The sequence below is a fragment of the Camelus bactrianus genome, chromosome 35, assembly GCF_048773025.1.
Source record: "Camelus bactrianus isolate YW-2024 breed Bactrian camel chromosome 35, ASM4877302v1, whole genome shotgun sequence".
Classification (NCBI taxonomy): domain Eukaryota; kingdom Metazoa; phylum Chordata; class Mammalia; order Artiodactyla; family Camelidae; genus Camelus; species Camelus bactrianus.
Genome location: NC_133573.1, coordinates 9,242,396 through 9,256,642, shown reverse-complemented (window position 1 = coordinate 9,256,642; position 14,247 = coordinate 9,242,396). Strand labels below are relative to the sequence as shown.

The 14,247-nt window shown below is 46.5% G+C and overlaps 1 protein-coding gene across 17 annotated transcripts in view; it reads right to left on the bottom strand.

The window, feature by feature from the left end:
* Nucleotides 1-14,247, bottom strand: part of BEND7 (BEN domain containing 7) — an 81,273-nt gene that overhangs the window by 62,306 nt on the left and 4,720 nt on the right. Inside the window, exon 1 of one of the 17 annotated variants that reach the window (XM_074358317.1) lies at nt 5,671-5,775. The exons of 15 other annotated variants lie outside the window; for them this stretch is intronic. The gene's annotated coding sequence lies outside the window, so the exon portion shown is untranslated. Of the gene's footprint in view, nt 1-5,651; nt 5,776-14,247 lie in introns of those variants that run through there. One more of the 17 variants, XM_074358316.1, reaches the window with a different exon arrangement.

Below are 14,247 nucleotides of genomic sequence, written 5' to 3'. Positions count from 1 at the left end.
AGTGTGACTGAACAGACTAAACCAAGGGGGTGGATGCAGAAGAAACACCCTGGATGCTGCATCAGTTACAGGTGGTTCAGGCATTGAGAGGAAGGGGTCGTTCTGAACTGGGAGGATTATAACCAGCTTCCTGAAGGCGGTGAGACATGAGCTGGTCAGTAAAAGACGGTCAGCATTTCCATGGGTGCTTTGGGGGAGAGGAGAGGGGACTGCACTGAACACTGACTGAAGGCAGAGAACAAACAAAGTGGGCAACGGTGACTGAGCTGCCTTCCTTGGACCGAACGGACACTGAATGGGCGAAGCAGAAAACACAAGGACCCTGATGTATTTACCTTCTCCTGAGGATGACGGGACGTCAGTGAAGAGGGTGACATGATACGACTAGAACTACCCATCCAACGTGGAGAGTTTATCTCCTTATGTCTCCCCCGGGTGTTCCTATAACACGGACAACTTTTATTTTATAGTAAATATAACATGGCCGCCCAGTCGAATGTTCCTTCATCAGACGTGGAGTGTAACTCCAGCCACCACTCAGTGAGCAGGTCAGAAGCCACCACTTCAAGTAACGTTCACGAACAATCAAGCCAAAGAGTTAAAGCCCCAAGGACCAGGGAGACGTCTCTTCCAAGTCAATGAAGTTAATGGGCTCGGGACATGCACGTGTAATTCACAGGAGAAATACACAGCTAAAAATCTCTTCATCTCCCTTATTACTAATGTAATGAAAACTAAACAATGTGAAATTCTTTGTTACTTGGCAAGGACTAGCGATTCATAAAAGCCCGTTTCTGGTGAAGTTGTAGGTTATGGTCACTCTTTCGCTGTTTTGGAGGAAATTCGGAAAGTCCATTTGCAGGCATGTCTCCTACAGAAACGTTCAGACACACGTCCCACCCATGACACACAAACAGGGACATTCACTGTAGCAACATTTTACTAGTGAGACATTGGGAACAATCCAAACGTCAATCAGTGAGCATTAGATAAGTGAGCTATGGCGTATCAGTACAATGAGACTACGGTCAATCTTTACATGTCTGTAAAGAATGAAATGGACCTTTATATAGTCATTTGGAAGTAAGTCCAGGATAAACTATAAACTCCATGGCAGCCAAGACCACGATTCTTTCCTTCACTACTCGATAATCAGGGCCTAACTGCCTGCCTTAAACTAGGCACTCAACCTGTGTGGAATCAATGGAGATTTGGTTAAGCAAAAAAAGTTACAACGCACTACACAGCATTATTCCATTTTCCTTTCTGTAACACACCACACACCCACACACGCACATGGATTTTTTTTTACACGTACTCTATTGTTACCAGTGGTGATTGCTAGAGAGAGTGACTGGGGTGGATTTTTTTACTTTACGCCTTGTTTTCAACTTTATAAATTTTAACTTGAAAAAATGGTTTTGAAATGAATATATATTGCTTTTTCATAATAAAAAAATAATCTGGAAGAATTATGTTCAGTTTTCTTCCCGTGGGATTGTAAAGCTGGGTATAAGGTGACTGGTAGCGGCAGCTTTGGACATTAAAAAAAAAAAAATCTTCTCTAAGTCACCCAAGAAAGACAAAGTTGAGCAGGATAGGGAACCAGGTGGTGAGGGACAACAGCCAAAGACAAGCAAGCAAGGAGTTGGGGGGGGTGTATTTTACAAGCCGCTAGGGTACTGACATAAGATTACTTTCTCTTGATGCTCATTACAAGCCATGTATTTTTTAAAGGAAACTGGAGGTACTTGGGGTGAAAAGTGCTGAATTTTCCATTTCTGGGGCACTTACTACATACATCCCAGGCCCTCTGGCAAGCACTCTGCCTACACTTATCCTGGTTACAAGCTGAGAGGTGTGGATATTGATGAATACATTTTATCCAGGAGAAAACAGAGACTTGGGGTTTAGAAACGAGAGGGCCGCCACGATCCAAGGTCCCTGAGCTTCACCGCTCTGCTAAAAGGCTCAAGGAACTAACTTAGCCGAATGGCAGAAAGGACCCCATTCCCAAAACAGTCGTGCCGTGTGGTGTCCAGGATGCTGCTATGACACGCGCTGGGTGCCGTTTGAACTAGCTAGCACCTTAACCACCTGCTTATGTTAATACATGTGGTGGAAACAATGGAATCTTTGTAACAAACTCTCTTCACGGATTCCAATTTAGCTGTGCTGTTTCAAACTAAGAGGAATAGGCCTCAGATATGCCCCTTTAAATTCAAAACATGGTTCACGTGAATCCTGGTAGTTCTACAAAGCCAAGTGTTAAAAACTTGCAGAGAGCAGTGTAAGAATTTATTTGTGTTCCTGCTTTTGTGAAACGTACAGCTGAAGTCTTCAAAGGCTGACAGCACACACAGGAAAAATATAAAACGGCTGTAGACCCAGAGCTGCTTCCAAATAATCTTCCTTCCATTGAATGAGGGATAAAACATTCACAATTTACTGTCTGGAAGGAGACAGCCCTTTTGAATATATTTTGAAATGTGGATCCTCTGTGCTACTGTATAGAAAACTCTACGAGAAGTGAACACTGCCCCTCCTACTAGAGACATTAATTTACTTAACTACACCACGGCTCGGTTAAGAACGACCAAGATTAAGACTGGCGATTTTATATGTCTTTGACCATTTAAAATTTTAAAAAATATTCCAAGTTAAATACATGTGCTGTTGTACAATCTCATCTTCAATGTTAACAATATTAATGATGATGAAAAACAGATCACAGTCACAGCGCCTTTCTCTTCCAAGGATCTCAAGGAACCCTGATAATTTGGGGCCCAGATGCCCCCACAGACTGGCAGTGCAGCCTTCCCTGAGCGAGGCCGGTGGGAAATCTCTGGGGATGGGGCAACCACAGCAAAAATCAGCAGCTTCCCAACTTTTCTGACCAAAGTTTCATGAATTCACCCTTCCCTCACACCGGACACTCTGATCATTTTCTGTTTTATCCTATTTCTTTTATTATCATCACTGTTGTTATTGGGGTAGTTAGTGTTGGTGACAATCTGCTAAACTGATTTCACGACCCACTTACAGGTCACATGGCCACTGCCTTAAATGTTGACGTTTCCTAGGACCCTGGCCTGGGCGGTCTGCTCCCTCTCCACCCACTTCCTGGATTCCCCCAGCCTCTCTGCTGGCTCCAGCAACCCCCTGATGTGAGGGCCCCCGGCCCTGATCCCACTTTGGGGCTCCAGACCCACAACTGCCCACTGGCCAGCCCCACTTGGATATCTCAAAAGCAACCTTAAAATCACGTCCAAAAATGTATTTTATGACAACTATCCCCAAGCCTTAGTAAACAGCACCCACCCAGCTGTCCAAGCTGGAAACCTGGGCCTCAGCTCCCTTCCCCTCCCTCTCAAGTCCTGGCTCATCGTAACTTCTGGATTCACTCCTGAATCCTTCCCCAACCTTCTCCCCACCTTGCTTCCCACCACCACTGACGGGGCTACAGCCAAAAGCCTTCAGGGCTGCTCACCTCCGGTCCAGAGTCCAACCTGTAGCCAGGCTGATCTTTCAGAAACACAGACCTAGTTACGTGACCTGCCTTGGTGGGACGCTGGCCACCTGCGGGTGGAGCCTGGCCCTTGCACTGGGGCCCTGGGCGCTGGGCCTCCCTGGCCGGCTTCTCCTGCCTGGCTCTTGTTCTAGACGGTGGCTCTCAGCTCTGACTGCACATGAGAATCAGCTGGACAACTTTTAAAACATACCAGTGCCCAGGCCTCACATCAGGACAATTAAATTCGAATCCATTAGTGATCGTACTAGACGGCCAGAGGGTCCCCAGCTTCAGCTCTAAGGGAGGTCCTCACTTCTCCAGGTGGGCTCTCTTCTGGCCGTCACTCCAGCCCCACATTTATCTTTTGGGTCCTTCTCTACTTAAACATCCTCTTCTGAAGGGTAAAATCCCTTCACCCCCCAGGGGAGGCCCCCCTGGTTCTCTGTTCCCAGAATTCATGATTTCTCCTATCACACCTAGTGGGTGGTCCATGTCCTAGCCTGGCACTAATGGCTACTCAGTAAAGCCCTACCAAATGGATACAAACCTATACCAAAAGGAGTGGGCTAATTCTAGGATCAGATATGCCAGGAAGCTACCAGTGAGGAAAGCTGGAGGAAAAAAAGAAAACAAAACCCAAATGTACTACTGATGTACAAGGCGTAAACCACCATCTGCGACGAACGTTCTCGTTTCGGGGAGGGTTGGGGGGTGGGGCAGCACCGGGGCCTCTGTTCAATCACGCCTTCTTGCGAAAGCTCCCCCCGAGGAACACATCTCTTCCTCAGCATCTTCCCAGTTTATCAGAGACGACAGGCAGGGAGGGGTTCCCCCTATTTCTCAAAGGCTGAGCTGCCCAAAGTGACCCACGGAGACCGAGGAGGATGGGCTGGGTCTGGACCAGGCATCTCCGCGGGGGCAGTCAGGTGGGGACGCAGACTCGGAGGAGGTGAGAGCTGACACTCCCGCAGCAGCTCCTTCTCCACCGTATTTCACACGATGCTTATTAAGGTGCCCATTAAAGTCACGCTAGTAATTGAAAAAATTATATATGTGTGGGGAGAGTGAGTTAATGGTAACAGAAGAACCTTTACTTTTGCCTCGGCTGCTTTCTTTTAAGTTGCACCTTCGCCTTGCGTTTTTGTGGAGTTCTTTACGTTTTATGTGTAGGTGTAAAGTCATATTTGAGATATAATTCCATTAGCCATACAAGCAACTTCGTAGGGCTATTATGTTGCATCAACTTTTTCTGTCAAAATAAATTGTTCAGGATATTATTCCTGGAACAGAATAAATTCTTGGAATTACTGAGTAACTTATGCACCGTCCCACTGTTCCAAGAACACATTACTTATTTTATCATGACAAAGTCAAGTTATTAATCTTCTGACTTCCATTTCAACAATGAGAAATTCTGGGAGACACCTGCATTACATTTCAGTTCAACTTTATATCATCCATAAACATCTCTGTTTTGGACACCTCGTCCAAACAAATGCTCACAGCATTAGTCTATGCAGCATCCAATTTTATGAAACTATAAAAGTTCCTTGCTGTTAATTACAGAGACAAATGTCTCATCACACATTTGGTTACCAGATAGCATAATTAGTTTTCTCCATTAACCTTTCAGATATAAAATCTGATTTCCAAGTTGAAAAAAAAAACCCTTGTAAAACCCATGGAATTCAAATAACACAGTATATTTGTACATGCTTGAAAAAAATGCAGTATGAAGAAAACAATTTTATGGATTCTTATTTACAAGGACACTGATTGTCTGGAATGTTGAAAGAAAATCTGTCTATACTTCTTAATGGTTTTAAAATATATGATCAAATATGCATTTTCTAAGCTGTCCTTTGTACAGAAAGGAGGCACAGTAACCTGACCATGAATGGCATGTGCCCCTCGATCTCTTCCCTGGATGGTGATGCAGCTGAATTGGTCCATCACAGCCTCTGTCATATGTTACCCCTTCACCCGGGCACCTGAGAGAGAACAGCGAGGAGAAGGCACCCAGTCTACAACAATGCAATAGTTTCCCTCTGCTCAAACCTGAAGGACCCCACGCCCCTGCCCTGCTAAGGACAACACTCTAGCTCACAAGTGCCGAGGGCGTTTCTGACTATCACGATACCTGGGGAGACGCTCCTGACCTTTGTGTATATTTATGTCGCCAACAGTCAGAGGGTGAGATCCAGACCTCCTTCAACACACAGGACAGTCCTGCCCAAGGAAACCGTCTCAGCTTAACAAACTGTCCCACTGGGATCAGCTGATAACTGGTGGCAAATTACATTTTAACATGTCTTAACGTGGCATTCATTCATTTATTCAAAATTAGTGCTCGAGAGTCTACTTGGTGCCAAGTATTGTGTACTGAAAACACAGGAAGCTCAAAGTCTTGCCCTGCAGGAATTCAAGCTGAGACTCGAGGGGTCAACAGAGGATCTTAGAGACAAGGCAGCTGGGAGAGGTAATTCTAGGCAGAGACCAACAGAGCAGATGCCAGGGCCACAGGAGTGCAATATTCCAGGGGCGGCTTTACATCATGCAGCGCTGTCTTCGAGGCCCTGGGGGCGGGGGCTGGGATACACACTATGGCTTCCCATTCCTGAGTTAAACTTTGAAAGGGGGACCACCATTAACCTAATACGAAAGAAAAAAAATTCATAATGAAGCATAAACGTTCCATTGTCAGTGTTGGTGCATTTCATTCCTGATGTGAGGTCCAGGTAGCCACTAAGAAGGATGAATGGACTTCCACTTCATGGAGCCAGGATGGGAGCTTCGAGGTAAAAGAGGTGAATGGTGAAGCTTCAAGTGGCTGATCTTACTACTTTATTTTTAATTTGAAATCGGGCTCCTCTTTCACTCACCAAGCATCCTCTGGTGTTTGTGATATAACCAGCATGGCGCTGGGTGGTGGGGACACAGAGATGGTCGTTAGGAGGACAGAGACAGACATAAACTGGCAGTACCTTTGCTTTGGTGGAGATGCTGTGCAAGGAGAGGGGAGAGGGAATCAGAGAAGACTGCCTGGAGGAAGTTACATCAACTTGGAGTCTTTAGGGCCAAGAGGGAGCCAAGCCAAGAGGAGGGAGATGGTGCAGGTGTGGGCTGCAAGCAGAGAAGGAGGTAGTGCAGTCACGGGGGCGGGGGCAAGGAGTTAGAGAGAGGAAGTGGGGCCCGTTGCAGGAATAGGAAGTGGTCTGGTGTGGCTGCAGCCCAGGAGGTGGGAAGGGCAGTGTCAGGAATAAGCCTGAAGCAGGCAGCTGGCAGTTCATGCCTCGTCTTATCTGTCATCTGAGTCCCAGCCTGAGAGCCCGAGACCACAGGAGGGGCAACCCTCTGCATAAATCACTGCAGGTGCCGGCAACCTGTTACTGCTGTAACATTCCTTCCCAGGTAGCAGTCTCTCCAACAATCTGTTACTTTTAAGAACACCGCACTTGCTGTGCAAACGTCCTGGGTCTATTTTTAACTTTGAGAGGCGAGACACACTGTTCCCAAGTCTTTCTTTCACCTTACGGACAGCCATATTCCTTTCCTCCAAAAGGAAAAATCCATATTCCCATGGGAACCAGGGAGGCTAGCTGGTTAATACATCTCCTTAAATTCTGTTCCTCGTGGAGATTAATTTCTTTCTTTCTTTTTTTTAGTAATATGCTCATGACTGGTGCAGGAAAAGCAAACTCTCACAACCTATCATGCATTTCACTCACAGAGCAGTTGCTGACCCACACTGAGCTTTTATGAGAAAAAGAAAAGGTTGGGGGGCAGGATCCCTCCCAAACAGGACATTCACCAAGGTCTGCTGCCGTCTAATGCACGGATTTTCTTAAATCCAGGTAGAAAAACTTGCTGTATACGCAGCCTGAGAACTAAACAGTGGGTTCTAAACATGGGTTTATGAACAGGGCAGGGCTATCTTCAGCCCCTATATAAAGTTGTGCCAAGATGACAGCAGAACACGGAGCCAGCAGAACATACGTTATTTTTCAGTTTTGGTTTTCAACACGTTGTTGTTTTCATATGCGAGCTCCTCTCCTTTTTGGTCTTTTCAAGATTCGAGGGGGAAAAAATAGGTTTCAAGTTGTCTCTCACCAATCAACATCAGAAATCCCCAATTTCTACGCTAGTGGCGTACAATATAAAAGCCTCTTTGGTTAAATCAGGCGTGTTTTCGATTGGCTTACTAAATGTCTCTAAAATCTCAAGACAGTGGTAAATTTTAAAGAACTTCAGAGTCCTACACGACAGTATCTGGTATATTCACGCAATTAGATAACGCAGACTTGAGTACCTGTAATTTGGGTATCTAGTGGGAACAAAATGCTGTGCCAACTGGTCTAAAGGATTCAAACCAGAATCCAGGTCCCGCTTGCTCTGTGATCCTCCAATTCACACGAACGATGGTGCAACTACAAAACCACAGTTCCCTGCAGGGAGCGTTCAGGGTGGCATGGAGCACAGGAAAGGCATGTGCAAAACTGAGTCACACAGGCAGTCCGTGGTGAGTGCACAGAAGAGTGGTGTTACTACTTAGCGCCGAGGTGTCCTGAAGAAAAAATAACTTCTAATTCGGAGGAGAAGGGAGAAGAGGATAAAAATAAGAATCCAGTGTTTTCTAGTTTGAAGAAGTGTTGCACCATATAGGACTTCTGCCATACTCTGGGGGAACCTGATGAGGGATTTGGGACCAACATCAGTATTTTATTATGTAAGATAAAGAAAACCGTCAAAGGGGGGAGGGGATAGCTCAAGTGATAGAGAGCATGCTCAGTATGCCCAAGGTCCTAGGTTCAATCCCCAGTACCTCCTCTAAAAATTAAATAAATAAATAAAAACCTAATTACCTACCCCCTCCAAAAAAGGGGGGAAGGTAAAGCTCAGTGGTAGAGCACATGCTTAGCATGCATGAAGTCATGGGTTCGACCCCCCAGTACCTCCGTTAAATAAATAATAATAATAAATAAATAAACCTCATTACCTGCCCCCCAAAAAACAAAACAAAATTTTTCTTAAAAGAAAACCCTCAAGAGTTTTGTTCAAGGGGTGCTGAACTGTTAACCTGAGATTCAAATCTCAGCTAATCTTCGTAGATGTTAAAGGAACCTTAGTTCTTTCTTCCCAAAGGGTGCTGGGTTTCCCCACGTCGAAGCTCTCGGCCACCCCTTTCCTTCTACCCCTTTCTCGCCTGGAAGTCCTACTTTGCTGGGAGCGGAGGACGCCACTTGGTTCAAGGGAGGTGAGTTACATCAAGGTTGAAGATGGAGACCCAGATTAGGGTCAGACTGTGGATACTTAAGACTCAGTTAAGGGATTTCAACTCGATCCTAGGATCCTTGAGGAGGCAGCTGAGCCTCTGAGCAGGGCAGGGGATGCTAGGCATACTAGGATCAGCCCGTGTGGGCGGGATGGGAGAGGCAGGACAGGCAGCTGTGACGTCATGGAAAGAGTCCCCAGCTGGGACCCAATCGGCAAGCGTGGTCAACGGCTAATTCCTGTGTAACCTTGGGCCAGTCACTGTCATCTCTGAGCTCAGCTTCCCTTTTGTAGAAGGGACGTGACACCTACCTCACGGTGCAGTTGTGATACTAACTCGTGATGATGCATGAAAGCACGAGGCAGGCCCAACAGCAAAAGCTCCCACACTGGGCAACAAAGTCGGTCGTCTCTAAGCATGACCAGGCCCACCGCCACAGCTCCAGAAGAGCACGTATTTACGCGCCCTTACAGTCCAAGAAGCCATCTGCGCTTACGTCTCCTCAAATCTGCCTACGCTCGTTTCTGAAGCCACTTTTGGACCCACAGTAGAACCAGGTACCCCTTTAGTGCTGCAGGAACACAGAAACCACCCTGACCAGAGGCTTGGGCACCCTGGGACGTGGGCGCCCTGACATTTCTGCAGAGGCCTGCAGAGGCGGGGGGAGATGGTACACGCGCGGGAGCTCTGGCCTCCTTTACCTGCTTCCAGCGGCCCCGCTCCCCTTTCACCTTTGTGCATATCGGGGTCCACCTGGGAGTCCGTTTGAATGAACCTTTTAGGCGGCTAAGGGCGTGGTTTTGGAGACAGACCCTGGTTTGCATCCTGGTTGTGTCACTGAGCTACTTCGTGAACTCCTCAAATTCCGCATCTGTAAAGTGGGAATAATAATGCCTTTCCTGGGACAATTAGTGGGGTGACACACAGAGTTCTCAGCATGGTGCCGGCACCCAGCAAATGCGATGGGTGGCCGCATTCCTAACTCCAGGAGACAGCGTTCTGTCCCCTCCACTCCACCATCAAAAAGGGAGAAATGACATGAAAAAGGTCAGGGACACGGGGACATGGTGGGGCCATGGCTCTGAGGGGGAAGCTTCAGGGAGGTGAGACAGAGGTGAAACACTCTTGTTTCCAAATGATACTGCTTTTGGAGGTTCTTATTTTTCCTCTCTGGCGCTCCTTGGACCTTCATTCTACTTGAGGTAGGTTCTCACTCTTGGAACTCCAGCCACGGAGTTCTGTGGTGGTGAAGCAGAAGGGCCCAGCTCCCTCTCCCCCTTGAAAGTCTCCAGGCCCTGGGACTCTGGGTGAAGAGCCTGTCCACTTCTCAGGTAGAAGGACACTGTGGTCACAGGCTAACTCCCTAACCTGGAAAAGTGGGTACGAATTCTTCGAGTGTCACCTCTGAAGAGATTCTGGGGACCCTGGTGCAGGAAGCTGTCATCAAGAAAGCCACTAAAAAAAGAGATTTAAAAAATCAGAGATCTCAACCCTGCTCACCTGGTGTGGCAACTGCACCCTGTGCTTTGTCTTTGGAAAGTTGTGTAACAGGCCTGAATATTCAAATGAGTAACTGGGGGGAGGGTGTAGCTCAAGTGGTAGAGCACATGCTTACCATGCATGAGGTCCTAGGTTCAATCCCCAGTACTGCCTCTAAAATAAATAAATAAACCTAATTACCCCCCCCAAAATGAAACAAAACAAAACAAAAAATAGGGGGGTGGGAAATGGGGGGTGGGAAGGGATAGACTGGGATTTCAAAATTGTAGAATAAATAAACAAGATTATACTGGATACCACAGGGAAATATATACAAGATCTTACGGTAGCTCACGGAGAAAAAAATGTGACAATGAATATATGTATGTTCATGTATAACTGAAAAATTGTCCTGTACACTGGAATTTGACACATTGTAAAATGATTATAAATCAATAAAAAAAAGTTTATAAAAAGGCAATTAAAAAAACAGAAACAAAGGAGCAACTAAGCAGGACCCGGCATGTAACTGGAGCTCAATAAGCATTTGCTGAATGAATAAATGAATGAGACTAAACACCTGAAAAATAGACGTTTCAAACTTATCTACTAAAATAGTAAATCTATAAGTTAAAAAATCTCATGTCTAAAAAGAGATATTATGAAATGTCTGTATTATTGCTGGGAATAATAAATTAACTGCCTCACTAGAATACTTTCTAAAATACCCTGCTGCCGCCGGCTGAGGTTCCTCCGATGAGCCTGGGACGGCCCGGCTCAACCAGGTGGAGGCAAGAGCTCTTTCGACAGGAGGCGTCGGCTTACTCCAGATTCTGCCCCTTACAAGCAAGTCGCTCAGCTCTGAGGCTCAGTTTCCTCCTCTGGGTGATGAGAATAACAAGGTCCACCCTGGCTACGCACAGGTCCGCTGTAAAGTCATCAGACACGTACGCAAGCACTTTCTAGACTATAAAGCGCAGCCCTCACTCGAAGTCCACCCTGGTGATGCTCAGCTCTCTCCTGAGGCTCACGTCACCCATCCCTCCTTCCTCCCTGGAATCTTCTCTGGTCCAGATCCTTCCTGAGTTCAAGGTCTCGCTTTTTCAGAGCTCTCCACCTTTCCCTAAGTGTGATCCTCCCCTTCCGATCTGCTTTTGCTCATTGCCCTGAAGGCTCGTGTTTGGGGTCTGTCATGCCTGCACCATGCCACGGGGTGTGGACAGCTCAGGCAGACCTGCGTGGGGTCCCAGGTGTGGCACTTGCCACTTGAGTGACCTGTGGTGGCCGAACTCACACCTCTAAGTCTCATCCACCAAACAGGGATGGCAACGACTCTCAGAGATTTGCTCTGGGGAGTAAACGAGAGAATTCACATAAAGGACTCAGCTCAGCACCGGGCACACAGTGAGCGCTCAGACAACCAAAGCTCTTCTGATGACCGAATTTTGTTCCTTAATCATGTCCTGAATTTGTCTTCTCTCCCCACCAGGATTTTAATCCTTGTGAGCAGGGTCTCCGTCCTATCCATCTCTTTGGTTTCTCCTGATCCCACTCCCATCCCAGAGAAGTGCTGAGTTCATAGTATTTTCTCAAAAAAACAAAAACAAAAACAAAAAACAAAAAACACCTGTTGAATTGAGCAAAATGAATTAAGCCGTTTTTCTCCAAAATTGGGCTCAAATCTTTACAGTGGCCCATCCCAGCTGGCTTGACAAAGCCAGTGTCCACAGAGTAAAGGAACCTCTTCTGACCCTACTATCAAGTTCAAAGTGTGCGAGGAACGCCCAAAGCGCTCAGCCAAGCCAGTCACACTACTGAGTGTCGGATGTGCTGTTAACCAACAGCCTAAAAATATTCCAGGGAAACTGATTTGAGGTGGGAACCTCTGCCAAATTCTGGAGCCTTCTCCTTCCCAGAGACATGAACTCTGATCTCATAGGTGCAGAGAGTATCAAAGATAACACACGTTTCAACAGAGCAAATCCCACACAGCATCCCAGAGCCACGTTTGAGGACCGCGTTATAGGTGAAAACAGTCCTGGTGTTTTGTTAACAGACCCCCTTGGACGTCACAAACCCCACATGGAATTCTACAGCGTGGTAAGTAATATTACAGACAGACTGCGGCCACTTACAAAACAAACATGATTGACACTTGGGTTTGGAGAACAGTAACTATAAACTAAAGAAAGGTCCATCTTATAACATCATCAGCAACAGAATTTCTGAACTTCGTACGCTATCAGGAACTATCCTCAAGGACTCTAGAAATCAGGTTTGCATAATCATTTGCTCTTCTGCTTTTTTTTTTTCCTTTTCTTTTTTCAAATTGACCTGAAGATCACAAAATAGAAGCATTCTTTGGGAACTATACTGCACTTTCCCCAGAATGAGTAAAAGACAGAGAAATAACCCAGGCACACTTTCATGCTGTTCAGTCTTTTGTCTCAATGTCTAAGGCCTCTTGGGCCAACAACTTAGAAACATCCCAAGCCCGTTTACTGTTGTTCTCTTATCTTCCTGGACTCGAGCTAGGAAATGTGAAAGCAGCCAGGCCCGCCCTTTCGAGAGTTTACCTGTCACTGAATCCCAGGCACTAGAATCTCCCTGTTCTGCATCCTTCACTCTCTTGTGCCCAGAATTCACTAACTGTGTAGTGTCCTCACCACCCTCCAAGTCACAGCAGAAAGCGGGGAAAAGCCTGCTCTGTCAGAAATGAACTAAACCAAGGACGTGACGCTCCCTCTTTATGATAAACATACATGTCCTACTAACAGGGAAATTCTTCATTTCAAATGGTTAAATTGAGGGGTGCTTTGATATAGAATTCCAACTGATGAAAGTTTGGGGAGCTGAAAAATACAGAATTCTAACTGAGGATGTTTAAGGTATTCTGCAGGGTCATGGTGTTTCGTTTGACTATTAACCTTTGGGTTTTAGACCTCTTAATAGTAAACAGGTGCTGAGAGAGTGCTGGCCTCAGGCACGGTCTCTGGATGGAAAGATCCAGGTGGGGAAGAAAAGCTATTACTTCCCTCCTATTTTACCCCTATTTAGTATCTGTTTGACGTCTCAGTTCTCTTCTTCAAAGCAAAAGAGAGGGAACATGCCTCCGTGCGGTTTCCACGTTGTTTTAATTGGCAGTACACTGGATCTGAGCACCAGTCCTGCTTCCTTAAGACCAATCAACTCCCCCAGAGATGTGGCCATTCTGGCCCCTACTTTTAACCACTCTTGCCAGGACCGTCTCCCATCTTCTGCTTCCTTGTCGTGAGGAACCCAGCTCTCATGCTCCTAGCGGGGGCTTGGGGAGATGTTCGGGATGGGCAAGGTAGAAGCCACATGCCGTGATCCACCCCCACTCCGACTTCGTGGGTACTTCACTCTTAAGGGCAAAATCCTCGATCGTTTAATTTTTGGCTCATGGTCTGCAGATAACAAACTGCCCAGGCAGGGTCGCTCAGGCACAGTATTTGTACCAAAAACATCACTTGGAAAGAGAGGCATCGTTTTGGAGGGACCCACTCATCCATCATGCAGCTGCACTTGTCGGGTGGTTTCAGAGGTGCTCTTTGCTCTGCGTGGCCCTGAGGTGAGCTGGGAATGGCGAAGAGGAGGGGAGAGCAAAGCCTGGCTCCTCTCTGACCACAAATGTTGGTGTGAAACAAACACAAAGTCGGGAAAATGAGGAGTGGCTCACTGATAACTTGTCCAATCAAGAGGTGGTTAGGCGGACAATCACCCTTTTATTTTCCTTCTGCTTTTTGGTTGGAGAGTTAATTTAATTTTGTCATGGCAGGATTAGCAACCAGGCCACGGAGGTGAAGGGACGTCGTTATAATAAGACAGCATATTAATCCTCTATCCCACCCAAGGCAGAGGCAAAACCAAACAAATAGCGGCTTCCTGGAAATTGAATTTCTGTTATCCAGATGTCAAAGATGTAATACCCCAATTACACAAACTACTGCCAGTGAAGCATGCC